Source organism: Hemicordylus capensis, chromosome 2 (assembly GCF_027244095.1).
Source record: "Hemicordylus capensis ecotype Gifberg chromosome 2, rHemCap1.1.pri, whole genome shotgun sequence".
Lineage (NCBI taxonomy): Eukaryota > Metazoa > Chordata > Lepidosauria > Squamata > Cordylidae > Hemicordylus > Hemicordylus capensis.
The window spans coordinates 2139251-2154487 of NC_069658.1; the positions used below are offsets into that span (position 1 = coordinate 2139251).

Below are 15237 nucleotides of genomic sequence, written 5' to 3' on the forward strand. Positions count from 1 at the left end.
ACGTTCGGCAGAAGCTGCTTCCTACACACCAGAGGCCCGCATTGGAGGATGACTCAGAGCACACACACACACACACACACACACACACACACACACACACACACATTGCTCCTTCCAGCAAGCGGGGAGGCGGGGGGGGGGGTGTGGATTAGCATCTATTTTTCTGTCCTCCTGCTCTTTTCCCCAAGAGACTTAACACGCTATGACAATATGAAACTTTTAAAGAAGGAAACATTCAAAGAGCTCTTAAAAACATCCAGTTCCCTGCAAGTGGCAAGAGCAACCCCACTCCTCCCCTCCCAGCCTAGGTCTAAGCCTGGCCGCCCACCCCAGTTGAGAGGTCTCGGAGTACGCTGGGTGGAGACAGGTCAGGCCCCTCTCTGGCAGCCTCAAGGTCCTTTGCAGAGAGTGGCCGGACCCTTTCCAACGACACTCCCCACAGACCCACTTCCCTGTCCCCATTTCCTTTGGCTCCTTATCACCCTAGACTGGCTCTTCCCTGCGCCCTCCAAGGCTCTCCTTCCTGCAGAACCGCACACGCCCCGGGCCCCTCCCACATCCCACCACCTCTGCCTATGGAGGGGTCTTTGCCCAGAGGGCTTCGCTCATCCGTGATGGGACAGCCAGGGCAGAGGGCAGGTTTCCAGGATCCCTGGGTTCAAACCGCCAAGACCCGCCAACTGGAGCCAGCACAAAACAGTCGCTCGGGAGGGAGACAGTCACTTAGAGTGAAGGGCCAGGGTGTCTCTGAGCATGTGCCAAGGCCAAGCGCATGATCCTTTCAGAACCAGGACCAAGCCCACAATCTTTTCACATCAAAATACATCCCCAGCTTTCCCCAAAAGCTGTCTCTGTTTGAGCAGCCTAATTTGGGGGGTGGGGAGGTGGCAGGGTGCCTTGCTGATCCACTGTAGGTCACTGGGAGACCCACCAGCAGATTTTCCCACCCCTGCCTTAAAAAGAGGTGTCCTGATGACCACATCAGGGACACAAAGCCAGTCCACAGGGGCAGGGGCATATATCTCCACCCCGCTTTCTCCTCTCACATACACCATTTCAAAATCCAGTTGTCCTGTCCTGGGCGCTTTCTAATTTAGCTGCTCAACAGCAGCAAAATGCTTCCATTCAGGCAAGTGGAATTCAAAACGTAAACAGCAGGGGGAGCAGCCTCGCGGAAACTAACAACCTGGGGGAAAACCCAGCAACTTCTTTATGCCAGATACACATCACAGATTAAATTAAATTATTTGTTGTATTGTTTTATGCCTGTTTTTATATGTTTTTATACTCTTAGCATGTTGTTTTTATTGTGTTTTTATTGTATGTTTTTAACTTTTGTAAACCGCCTTGGGGCTATATTTTAACGAAAGGCGGTATAAAAATGCAAAATAAATAAATAAATAAATAAAATCTGAACGGCACCCTGATGTCCACGTACGGACTGCGGTGTCACAACACAGGAAAGTGTGGAAGCCCACTTCCAAGAGACGAGGGGACTCCATTGCAGGATGTAATCTGGAAAGAGTCCCGGTTCAGTGACTCACTGAGGCGGGTCTCACGATCAGGGAGACCTGCTTTTGCCGGTTTTGCAGGGAGAGTGGGCTAAGACCACTCTCCCTGCAGACGAGCGGGGCGGGAGCCCTGGGTGGCCGGATCGCCCGCCCACACAACTGCCGACTCCGTGGCAGAGCCGGCAGGGGCTGGGGAATTCGGAGGCATACTGGAGAGACCTCTGAGCTGGGAGGCTGCTCTTCAGCCTCCCGCTGGGGGTCTACTCATGATTTTAAAAACCGGGTTTGTGGAGCGCTCGCTCCCCAAACTGGTTTAGCGGGAGGGCTAGTTTGGTGTGTCAGCTGCCAGGAAGCCACCGGGCTCGCCTGGTGGCTCCCCTAGCCCAATTTTGCCTGATCGTGGGAATAGCCCCAGTATGTCCCAGAATCCTCCAAACACACAAGGGATCTTTGGCAGACAACTATGTGGGAAGCGTTCCCCTGAGGACAAGAAGCCTGGAGAAGAAGGAAAAAACGAGTGGTTTAGAGAGAGACCGAAGGGTGGACTCTGAAGAACAACCTCTAGAGCAGGCTATTCCCGATATTGAGCTGGAAGCATGTTCCTCCCATTTCCCCTCCTCTCCTTGTTCCTGCCACAGCACGGACCCTCCTCTCCATGCACACACCAGCCATGGAGCCAACACAAGGGAGCACTGCTGTGGATGCCACCATGACCGGCCTTTGGGTCAACTGCACAAGCAACTAAAGCAGCAGCAGGGGCAGCACACGAAGGCAGCATCTGCAGGGGCAGCCCTGAAGCAGCACAATGCAGAAGACGCAACTGCCCGGGATCCCTCGCCAGGTCGCAGAGGGTGTTAGGCCACGCCCTGCTTCATTGGCACCCTGATAATATTGCCATACCAAGTAAGCCGGTTTGTGAACTTGGGCAGGAGATTGCTATGATTGCCCAACATTCCGGCTCTACAAAGCAGAGAGCCTTGCCCCATAAAGGCCCAGAGAAAAGCTCTCTAAGCTGGTGGTTCTTCCAATGACCCCGCCCGCGCCTTGCCCCAAATATCCAGGCAATGTCAGTTCTCCACCGTGGGGACATCTGGCTTCCTTCGCCACGGCAAGGTGTAAAAATCCACTGATGGACACAGTTCGGCCTGAGTTTGTCACAGAGCATAGAGCAGACCATAGAGCAGCCATGGCACATGGGGCAAAGAGGAAAGAGGAAGCGGGGAGGCTGGTGGATGAGAAGGACATGAGGTTGGGCCCCACACTGCAAGCAGCAGGCGGACACAGATGACAGGGGCGCCAACAAGCTGCACACCCTGTTGACCGGAAGCCAGTGTAAGTTTTGAAGCTGCTAGAGGTGGGTCAGAAAAGCTGTTCAGTGTTCCAAACTAAGATCTTTCTTAAGAACATGTTGATGGCCCTGCCTCTGCTGCTTTTAAAGTGCTTTCTTCCTGCTGATTGCACAACAGCTCTTTCCTTTGCCTTTCCAAAACTAGACTGACTCTCTCGATGCCGTTTCAGGCACTCGTAGCCTCCTTGATGGGGGAGATAACAGAAGTCTTCCTCTCCCAGGGCTGCTGATGCAGAACCTGCCCACAAGCTCAGCTCGCTAGCTCCTCCCCCCCCCCACAAAAAAACCACTCAAGGAATGGCATCCAAGGAAAGAACAAATGAGGAAGAGGAACTGGTTCCTCCAGACTCCCAGGAAGAGAGCCCAAGGCCCCCGGACTAGATGCTCTTGTGCCTCGTTAGGGTTGATTTATGGAAGCCGACACAGCTGCTGACCTTTCACCGGGCCTTCACCACCTGGGGGGACTTCTCTGTCCGCCTGGGATTGTACAAGCACAAATGAGGATGAGCGCCAATTACGTCCTGCTCTCGTTAATGCCACGAGGTCTGGAACAGGGAAGGGCTCAGGCAGAGGAAACGGACGCCATGGAAATCCCTCCAAAAAGCTGGCCAGGCAACGGCTGGGAGAACCTGGTTGAATCCTGGGATTTTGGAGGCAGGAGTCTGAAGAAAGGACAGAACAAGCCCTGCTAGATCAGGCCAAAGGGCCACATGCACAGTGGCCAGCCAGGGGCCTCCTGGAAGCCCACAGGCAGGGCGTGATGGCAAACAGCCTCGTCCCACTCATGTCCCCCAGCAACTAGCACAGAGACCTACTGCTCTGAACGTGGAGGTTCTAAGGGCCACTGACGACCTCCTCCTCCTCCTCCTCCTCCTTGAACTTGTCTCACGCTGTCTAAAGCTATTTGGGGCCAAACTAGACGAGGCAGACAATGCATCATCACCTAGATTGGGGTTTACTATAAAGCAGGGATGGCCAGCCTGAGGCATTCCAGCTGCTCTGGACTACCATTCCCATGACCCCCCCCCAGCACAATGTCAGGGGATTAGTGGAGCTGTGTCCAGCAACAGCTGGACAGCCCCTCAGTACAAACAGCAGCTGTGCAGGGGCTTGATCCAGATGGGGCCCACAGCACAGAGGGAGGCAGGAAGATGTTTTATCTCCAGGCTGTTGTCCCAGAGAAGGTCCCTCCCACTGAAGCTGCTGTGGCCGCAAAGGGACACTCATTGTGGATGTGATGCCAGATCTAATCTGGCCCTGAGCTAGTAGGCACGGCCACTTCTTGGGGGCAGCCAATTCCATATATTATCTGTGTGTTGTGTGAAAGAGGGCTTGCTCCCGCCTGTCCCAGCCACGGCACTGGGTGACTCAAAGTTCATGCCCAGGCGTTATCCCAGCACGTGCACCAGCCTTGAGAGATTTGCAATTTTCCAATCTGATCTCCAAATGGCTAAGTCTACTCTAGTTGGTGGGAAAGAGTCACTCTTGCTTCCGCAACTGCAAGCATTCCTGAATAGCCATTTCCCTGCTTTCCTGCATACTTTTTCAAAAACAGCACAGAGAGGCTGCCGGCACACAACTCCTAGAGAAGAAAAGCAAGCAAACAAATAACATTACCCCTGCTCTCTTTCCCTTACATGGAAATCACATTTTAGAACGACTTGCGGAGGATCAGAGCTAGCCCTGGCAGCAGCAGGAAGCACTGAGTGGGGGAGGGGGGGCCTCTGGAAAGGGCCAAATCCAGCCACTCATAGGAACATAGGAAGCTGCCATATACTGAGTCAGACCATTGTTCTAACTAGCTCAGCATTGTCTACACAGACTGGCAGCAACTTCTCCAACGTTGCAGGCACGGAATCTCTCTCAGCCCTATCTTGGAGATGCTGCCAGGGAGGGAACTGGGAACCTTCTGCTCTTCCCAGAGCGGCTCCATCCCCTGAGGGGAAATATCTCGCAGTGCTCACACATGCAGTCTCCCATTCATATGCAACCAGGGCGGACCCTGCTTAGCTAAGGGGACAAGTCATGCTTGCTGCCACAAGGCTAGCTCTCCTCTCCTTACCCAGCACATGGGCAAAGGACGTGCTGAGCAATGCAGCTTGAGGCTACCAAAGGAGAGGATCAAACCAAGATCTCAGCAGAGAAATAGAAAGAAAGGCAACTGACAGACAAGGGCACCCCACTCATCACTCATTAAAAGTCTGGCCCCATTCTGACATAATGGCAAACCAGAAGAAAATGTGCCAGAGGTTTGAATTTGTGATCATCCGGAAGTGTGAAGCTTCATCACCCAACCGCAGCTCCGTTTTCACTCCCAAGCCTGAATTTGAACCCTCAATTTGTAGTGAGTTTCACTGCTGAAACTGTCCGAAGGCAGCATGGTGTCTTCAGAATTCTGCCACCGCTACACCCTGGGTTTTGGGCACAAGTTCCTCCCACCACCATAGAGAGGCTGGCCCAGAGCAGCCCAGAAATGTGTCAGTTCTAGGGCGGCTGCATTTCTCACTGGCCGCCTCTCGGAGCTGATGCCCCACCCTCTGCCATCCACTTGCTCCTCCTCCTCCTGCTGCTGCTTGGCACAGGGATGCCACATCCCTGCAGCTCCTACCTTTAAAAATGATGGGATGGTCTTGAGGAAAGCACACTTTAGATAAAATTAGGAGAATAGACACATGGGCAAGGGGCCCTTTCAACTGCCTGGACCCTCTGGAATCCAGCGGTATAGAAAATAGATAGATAGATAGATAGATAGATAGATAGATAGATAGATAGATAGGACTTAACAATGAATCCAGCCCCATTCCTAGGGCTCTCGGATCTTAACAATGGAGTATGGTTTCTTTGGCCTTAATGTACACAAAGCTGTGTGGTGTGGGAGAGGGGCAGACCAATCCCAAGGGAAGACACCAGTTGCCAAACCACAGAAGGGCCAGGGCTGGTCATCTGGAACTCCAGGAACAGATCTTATTGACTTCTTAGGAGGGGATATGCATGTCAAGGCAGGCCAAGGATCTGGAGGTTAGGTTCACTGTAACCACTAGGCTAGCAGACCTGGGCAACGCAGTGAGAAAGACCCAACACACTCTCGTCCTCGTGCCAGCCTGCTGGCTGGGGTGTGTGTGTTAGCCTTCTCACGAGAGGCCCTGTCCATCAGAGAAAACAGAAACGCCAATGTGTATTAGCTCTCCGTTTGACTGCAATAAACCTTCCAACTATAGGGGCCCCCACTGTTGTGGGGTTTCCAGCAGCACTGGATGACAATAGAACTCATACTCTGCACCCTTCCCATTGCACCCAATCCTTCTAGCTTCCAAGTAATCCAGGCTGCGTTGGGTGATTGAGTGGTTTCAGGTTGGGTGGGCAGATAAAGAGAGACAAGGCATTAATCGTGCATCCAAGGCTAATCAGTACTGACTGGGCCCAAAGTTGTGGCAAATGCAAACCAGCCACCACGGGGCACTCTGGGATGGGACACCCATGATTAGAACAGCCCCTGGCTAGCCAGGTAACTGTGAGAAGCAAAACCAAGAATGGAGATGTGTTGGGGGGGAGACCAGTCTCTTTTAAGGGGCACTTATATTCTCCATACTGGGAGGGATATTGCCAAGGGACCCTTCCCAGAGCTTTGGTGGAACTGTCAACTGGGCCAGGTAGTAAAAGCCCTCCGGCATGCATGTGTGTCTCTAATCTCGCTACGATAGCGGGGGGAAAGCAAGAAAACCTAGGTGGACTGGAGTCCTCCACAGAATCATTATGGGTGATAATACAAGGACTGAAAGGAAACATGTTACTATGGAATTGCTATCACCCTCTGGATCATCATGCTGAGATTCACCTGGAGTTGGAGAAGCAAATAAGAGAGGCATCCAAAAAGAAAAAAGAAAAAGAAAAAGAAAAAAGACAGGGCAGTACTAATGGGTGACTTCAACTAGCCACATGTAGACTGGGTAAATTCACATTCAGGTAATGAAAGAGAGGCCAAATTTCTAGGCATGCTAAATGACTGTGCCTTAGAACAGTTTATGGCAGAACCAACCAGAGGGATGGTGACCTTGGATTTAGTCCTGAGTGGTGCCCAGGACTTGGTGCGAGGTGTCAGAGTTGCAGAACCCTTGGGAAACAGTGACCATAGCATGATCCAAGTCAGCTTATATGCTAGTGGAGCATTGCCAAGGAAGTCCAACATGAATGCGCTGAACTTCAGAAGAGGAAACTTCTCAAAAAGAGGGGACTGGGAAAAAGGAAGTTGAAAGGGAAAGTCAGAAGACTCGAACCACTCCAGAAAGCATTTAAAACCACAATACTAGAAGCTTAGTTGGAATATATACCAAGAAGGAGTAAAGGTACCAAGTTCAGGAGGACGCCAGCTTTGCTAACATGTAGAGTCACGGTAGCTATAAAGGGAAGAAGACTTCCTTCAGAAAATAGAAAAGGAAAGGAAAGATCGTGCCGCCGAGTTGGTGTCGAATCTTGGCAACCACAGAGCCATGTGGCTTTCTTGATAGAATACAGGAGTGGTTTACCATTGCCTTCCTCCCACACAGTATGAGATGATGCCTTTGCTGTTGTCACTGAAGTGAGCATCCGCCTCCAGCACCTTCCTGTATCGCCGATATAGGTGACTACAAATATATATTTACTAGGCAAAGTCTGGGAAGCACACTGGCGGGATTCGAACTCTCAAACTCCCTAGGCAAGCTGCTTCCCCATCCTGCCCAAATTAAGAGGAAAGGAAGGAACATAAACTTGAGCAAAAGAAATGCAAGGAGACAACGAGGGGCTCAAAAAGAGAGTTTGATGGAGCACGTAGCTAGAAGTGTCAAAGGGAATAACAAAAACTTCTTCAAAAGAAAGATAGCATACACCAGGTAAGAGTTTCAGTGTGTAAGTGCTCATATGCCAATGCCAGAAGCCTCCAAGCCCAGATGGGTGAGCTGGAGCGCTTAGTCGCAAACACAGAAATAGACATAGTGGGCATAACAGAAACATGGCAGAACTGTGAGAACCGGTGGGACACTGTTATCCCTGGGTATAAACTCTACAGAAAGGACAGGGAGGGGCGTCTTGGAGGTGGAGTAGCACTGTGTGTTAAAGAAGGCATAGAATCTCACAAGCTAGAAAACCTAGGCAGACTGGCGTCCTCCACAGAAACCCTGTGGGTGACAATACAAGGCCTGGAAAGGAACGTGCTACTGGGGACGTGCTAGAGCCCTCCAGATCAAAACGCTGACAGTGACTGAGAGTTGCAGCAGGAAATCAGGGAGGGGGTCAAGGAGAGGCAGGGCTCTAATCATGGGTGACCTTCAATTACCCACACATAGACTGGGTAAATTCACAGTCAGGTAATGACACGGAGGACAAATTTCTAGAGACGCTGAATGACTGTGCCCTAGAACAGTTGGTCTTGGAACCAACCATAGAGAAGGAAACCTTGGACTTAACCCTGCGTGGCACCCAGGACCTGGTGCGTGATGTCAGTGTCATAACCCTTTAGGGAACAGTGACCATAGTATACATGCGGGGAGAGAATCACCACAGAAGTCTAACACAGACACTTTGAATTTCAGAAGAGGAAACTTCTCCAAAATGAGGAGTATGGTGAAAAGAAAGCTGAAAGGGAAAATCAGGAGAATCACTTCCTTCCAGAATGCATGGAGTTTACTCAATACTAGAAGCCCAGTTAGAATGTATACCAAAAAGGAGGAAAGGTATCACTAAATCCAGCAGGATGCCACCATGGATAACAGGTAAAGTCAAGGAAGCTATGAAGGAGAAGAAGCCTTCCTTCCAAAATTTGAAGGCCTGCCCAAATGAAGAGAACAGAAAGGAACACAAACTCTGGCAAAAGAAATGCAAGGTCTGGAAAAACTAAAAACTAGCAAATCGCCAGGGCTGGAGGGCATCCATTCCTCAAAGAACTCGAATGTGAAATTGACGATCTCCTTGCAAAAATATATAACTTGTCCCTACAATCAGGCTCTGTACCGGAGGACTGGAAAGTAGCAAATGTAACACCGATTTTCAAAAAGGGATCCAGGGGGGATTCAGGAAATTACAGACCGGTTAGCTTAAAATATGTTCTTGGCAAATTGATGGAAAACATTCTCTAGGATAAAATTGTAAAACACATAGAAGAACAGGCCCTGCTGGGGGAGAACCAGCATGGCTTCTACTAAGGTAAATCTTGCCTCACTAATCTTTTGGAGTTCTTTGAGAGTGCCACCAGGTGTGCAAATAAAGGTGATCCAGTTGACATAAGAACATAAAAACAGCCCTGCTAGATCAGGCCCAAGGAGGCCCATCTAGTCCAGCATCATGTTTCACACAGTGACCCACCAGATGCCACTGGAAGCCTACAGGCAGGAGCTGAAAGGGGCACGCCCTCTCTCCTGCTGTGACTCCCCTGCAACTGGAACTCAGAGGCATCCTGCCTTTGAGGCTGGAGGTGGCCTACCTGGACTTCTAAAAAGACTCCTGAGAAAACTTAGCAGTCATGAGATAAGGGGACAAATACATGTGCGGATTGCTAGCTGTTGAAAGAGAAAACAGAGGGTAGGTATAAATGGAGAGTTTTCACAATGGAGGGAAGTAAGAAGTTGGGTCCCCCAAGGATCTGTACTTCAACTGGTGCTTTTTAAGAACATAAGAACAAACCTGCTGGATAAGGCACAAGGCCCATCTAGTCCAGCATCCTGTTTCACACAGTGGCCCACCAGATGCCTCTGGGGAGTCCACAGGCAAGAGGGAAGGGCATGCCCTCTCTCATGCTGTTGCTCCCCTGCAACTGGTATTGAGAGGCATCATGCCTCTGAGGCTGGAGATGGCCCACAGCCACCAGACTAGCAGCCATTGATAGACCTGTCCACCATGAATCTGTGTAAGCCCCTTTTATAGCCATCCAAGCTAGTGACCATCACCACATCTTTTGGCAGAAAATTCCCTAGGTTAATTATGCGCAGTGTGAAAAAGGACTTCCTCTTTTCGGACCTAAACTTCCCAACCTTCAGTATCATGGGGTGACCCCCGGTTCTAGTGTTGTGAGAGAGGGAGAAATTTTTTTCTCTGTCCACCCTCTCCACTCCATGCATCGTTTTATACACCTTGATCATGTCTCCCCTTAGTTGCCTCTTTTTAATTTATTCATAAATGATCTAGAAGTTGGGGTAAGCAGCGAGGTGGCCAAATTTGCAGATGACACCAAACTATTCAGGATAGTGAAATCCGCAATAGATTGTGAGGAGCTCCAAAAGGATCTCTCCAAATTGGGGGAGTGGGCAACAAAATGGCCAATGTATTTTTATGTAAGCATGTGTAAAGTGATACATATTGGGGCAAAAAAACCCAGCTTCGCATGTACACTGATGGAATCTAAGCTGTCAGTGATTTACCAGGAGCGAGATCTTGGGGACATGGTCGACAGCTCATTGGATGTGTTGACTCAGTGCATGGCACTGCGAAAAAAAGACAAATTCCATGCTAGGGATCATTAGCCAGGGGGCTGAAAATAAGAAATGCCCTTATACAAATCTATGGTGTGGCCACATGTGGAGTATTGTGTACAGTTCTGGTCACTGTATCTTAAGAAGGATATTGTTGAACTGTGCAGAAAAGGTGCAGAAGAAGGCAAGCAAGATGATCAGGGGCCTGGAGCATCTTCCTTATGAGGCAAGGCTTACAGCATCTGGGGCTCTTTAGTTTGTAAAGGAGGCAACTATGGGGAGACATGATCGAAGTATATACAATTAGGCATGAAGTAGAGAGAGTGGACAGAGAGAAATTTTTCTCCTTCTTTCACAACACTAGAACCAGAGGTCATCCTATGAAATGAAAGGTCAGGAAATTTAGAACCGACAAGAGGAAGGACTTTTTCCACACAGCGCATAATTAATCTATGGAATTCTCTACCAGGGGATGTGGTGATGGCCACTAGTTTGGATGGTTTTAAAGGGGGCTTTGACAAATTCATGGAGGACAGGTCTATCAATGGCTACTAGTCTGGTGAATATAGGCCACCTCTAGCCTCAGGGGCACGATGCCTCTAAATACCAATTGCAGGGGAGCAACAGAGGGAGAGAGGGCATGCCCTCACCTCTGGACTGTGGGCTTCCCAGAGACATCTGGTGGGCCACTTTGTTAGACAGGATCCTGGACTAAATGGGCCTTAAGCCTGATCCAGCAGGGCTCTTCTTGGGTTCAAATTCATTCTGCGAACATATAAGAAAAAGTAGAGGGGTCACTTGTGCAGTCTATCTTTAACCAGCATCAGTGGGAAGTGAGGGGCCCAGTCCTCTCTTCCCAGGGGAGGGGGTCACAAGACCCTTCCTCCCTAACTGTGGAGGACAGTGGTGCAAGCAGTGTGAGGAAATATTCAAATGTCTTTGCCCTGCTGAGGGCAGGCGGACACTGCCCAAAAGGCATGACTGCACTGGGCATGCCCCCTCGAACATCGTGGCCAGTGGTTGCAGCTTCACTAGCATGCGGACGCCTTGCCCACAGTCTGGCGATCCTGCAAGCGGAATGGAGGTTGGTGGGATGCAGCCTGGCTGGACTAGGAAGGAGGAGGGGCGCCTGTGCCCAGACACCAAACTGCAGCTAGTCAATTGTCTGCATCATGATGCCCGGCTTCACCGACTGAGCACAGCTTCGCCTACCTGAGGTTTCCTGCTATGTCTGATCAGGGCCCCTCCCTTGCGTACAGGTGGACAGCCTGAGGTTTCTGCTGAGGACAGCAGGAGTTTGATACTCTTCCCCGGGTCTGGCTGTGCGCAAAGCAGTGGTTATAAATAGCTCTTTCAAACCACCACCCAATGAGGTTTCACGGTCTTGCAGCTCTTCTTGGAGAGCCACACATGTGGGAATGCACCCTGGGTGTCTGGAGGGGGCTCGGTTTTCGACAGCTCTTGTGTTTCCTGGCAGGGCCCTGGAGCATTTGTGCTGAAGCTGTGTTTACGCGCCTTTGATCAGACATGTTCAACTTTTCGGCTGCATGACAGCAGCAAAACAACTTTGATACGTGGCTAATGAAACACATTTTCTCGGAGTGAGCTTAACAAGGTCTTGCACATCCACCACTATACTGGGGGATAAGCCGGGGAGGGTGAAGACGTGGGGGGAGGGGCCACGGAAATGTAGCAAATGAAGCTTGGGAGGAAAAATCAGAAACAAACACTAGCAACAACAACAAAGTACAATCCAACTTGGAATCCAGAGCATCTCAAACCGATTTTTTATACTGCCTTTGATCTGACATGGGCAATACAGCCAAGCAAAATTCCCATTAATTGCATCTGGAGGTTTGTCTGACCATAACAGGAAAAAAGTCTTCCCATGGATCTCAGGGCAGACCTGCAAAGCCTCATGGCCCCTGGGTGAAGTTTGTCATGCCAAGTATCAAGCACGAAAGAACAGGAACTCCCGAAGTCCAGAATGGGGCAACTTGGCACAACATTCAGTTTCCTGAGAATTTCCGTTTTTTGAAGAAACAAACACAGAGCACATGTTTCTAGCCCTCATAATGACAACGTATTGTGCATATCAGGGACAACAACATTACCACTGGCCAGAGGGCAGGACATGGCTAACAGAGGGAACATAAATTAGGCAGAATTATTATTGCAATATGTACATTTACTTGAAATGCACAATCTAGGCATGCCACAAGAGCTCTACCTTTCTTGGTGCAAAATATGTGCTTTTTAAGCACACCTTACACATAGCCCAGGCTTTCTGTGGTGCACGGGGGTCAATGGAAGGGAGAATTGGTGGAAATTGGCAAGGGGGGAGTTTGCACAAGCAGAAGTGCCTTTCAGTTCACCTTTGGATACAACCCTAAGCCAGCAAAATTCCTGTCCTCCGCTAAATTCCTCCCTCCAATATGTGATTAATTGTCACTCCTTGATTTAAACAAGAGAAACTAACCATTTTAAGCTTGATTTGTCCTGCTTAACAGCCTTAAGGTCTCTTTTCCAAGACATGACACACAATTTTAACTTTCTTGACTGAGCTTTCACTAAAGGGTGAAGTCCCTAGAGAGTAAATGTCTGTCTGTAGGAGTGGAGCTTGCTAAATCACAGCACAGGCTTTTCACAACCTCATTGCCTTTGCAACCAGATATTTATCAAGACTTTTTATCACACAGGAAACTAGAGCTAGCACAAAACTCTGGTCTGCAAACCAGTTTCAAGATGCCAGCTTGTTAGCCTCACATAAACTATTATTTGTGGACAGGCTGAAGTTCAGACAAAATGTGAAACAGTGGTCTACTTTTGCATTATGTCTGAACCCAGACAGTATTAGAGACTCCTGCCTGCAGCCGTGGAGAAGCCGCTGCCATTGCTTATACTGAGCTAGATGAACCAATGGTCTGACTCGGGAGAAGGCAGCTTCCTGTGTTCATATGAGCTAGAGTCCAGTTTCAAGGCACTGCTTTTAAGAGATACTTGCTTCCATTGCTCTGTTGCTGTGGTTTTTCAAATTGCTCATTGATATTCTTCTTCTTCCCGAACTCTAGTTGCCCTCTCTTACTTTTGGTTTTTCAACCCAAATCACCAGTAGCTGCCTATTTCACAAGGTTGTTGAGTCAAGCACTAGGCACTTTTCATTTGCAATATAAATGACAAATGATAACAATATTCTGTAGCTTAATACGACACACACCCGTTCCCCATGTTACTGCTTCTTCTTAAGAGGTCACAAAAGATATTTCCATTTTAATGATAAAAATCAAACGTATTCTATCAACCAAACTACCAACAACTCTAATCAAATATTGAGCAAGTGTGAAGATAACAGACTACCAATTCAGCTCCTAAATGGCAGCACAAGCTCCCCTCACAGGACAGGCAGCGGCTCTCAAACCTGGGTCCCCAGATGTTGCTGTACTAGACAACTGGCTAGAGCCCACTGCAGCTGAGGATGATGGGAGTTGCAGTCCAACAACATGTGTTATGGTATCGTGTAGCAGATAGAGCAACCAATCCTGTCTGAGAGCATCTGTTGGGGTTTGTTTGTTTGCTTGCAAGATCTTGTCTACATTTGCTGATCGTTTTTTAAAATGCTATTTATCACTACAAATGTCCAAACCCAGGAAACTGCCAGCCATGCTTGCAAAGCCAAATTCCACATCCAAAACTAGACCCCAGCTCCTCTGCAAGTTAAGCACATACGCTCTAATTAACCCACCAAGCAGCGCCTGCCTGCTAGCCCATGGCTTCTTAGCCAGCAAGCACAAGACTTTTCGAAGAGAACAGTGTAGTGCACTGGAATCAACTGTTTTGTCCTCAAAGAACAGCAACAAGAGACACGTTTGTACTTTGCTGTCAGCATTCATGGGGGCAAAATGGCCTTCTTGTTTTCTGGACCTCACTTTCTTATCGGGTCACGTAGTGATAAACAGGAGGGAGTGGGGAGAGGCAGAAGGCTTCATCTGGCACAATCAGGCTTTAGCAGCTATGCCTCTGGAACATTACATATACATCAGCCCTCTGGAGACAGGTTCCATGAAGCCACATGGACAATGCCATTGTTTCCAGGTACCCCAAGGGCTTTCCCCATAGTGCTAACTTCACCTTAGACATTTGGAGGGAATATTTTACTCTGAGCGCATTCAAACTACATCCATTTCCTGCCCCCTCAAAATGGCATGCAAAGACCACATCAAGAAGAGCAACTAAGGCTTCTTGGCCTACTTGCAGGAGAGGTCCCTTAAGACCCAGCCCTACGGAGCTGTTATTGGTGTGTCCACAAATCCTCAAGAATCTGCCGCAGCCCAGCTGCCTCTTGGAATCAAGCTACCAAGCGTTGGGGGCTTGGTTTTTGTCATGATGACTTGTCTTTGATGAGAGCAGCCAAGACTATGCAGGGGGAAATATGGCCACCTTCTGAAAGGCCAGTCCAATCTCTTTCGGAGCAACTGACCTGAAACATCTCCAAGAAACAAACTCCCAACAGACTGGGGGGCTGGTGCAGAGGAGGAGATTATAAATGGAAACTCAGAGGAGCCGAGGGAAAAAACATGCCATAAAATCACTGGGGAGGAAAAATGGCTTGTACTAAGTGAAACTTTTTATAATTCCCTTCTTAATTTCCTTTTCATTTAACATCTTTAACATTTAAGTCCTTTTTTAAATAAAAGGATTTTTTTTTGGCTTTACCTCTTTAAAATCTATGCGGTTAAAGTGGCCCTATTAAAACTCTAGCCTTTGCCAAGTAAATCCTCCCCCAGTAAAACGGCATTAAAGATTGAGGAAATTAGCCGAGAACTGGGATTGATCCCAACCTCCCATAAACGGGAGTACCCTGGCCCATTAATCAAGCCTGGCCTTCGCTTCAGAGGATGATAGCCTCACGGCAAGATCTTCCACCACTAAAAGCATGTTA

The 15237-nt window shown here is 49.1% G+C and overlaps 1 protein-coding gene across 4 annotated transcripts in view; it reads right to left on the reverse strand.

Annotated features, from left to right (window-relative positions):
• Window positions 1–15237, reverse strand: part of CNTFR (ciliary neurotrophic factor receptor) — a 448395-nt gene that overhangs the window by 312876 nt on the left and 120282 nt on the right. The window lies entirely within an intron of this gene.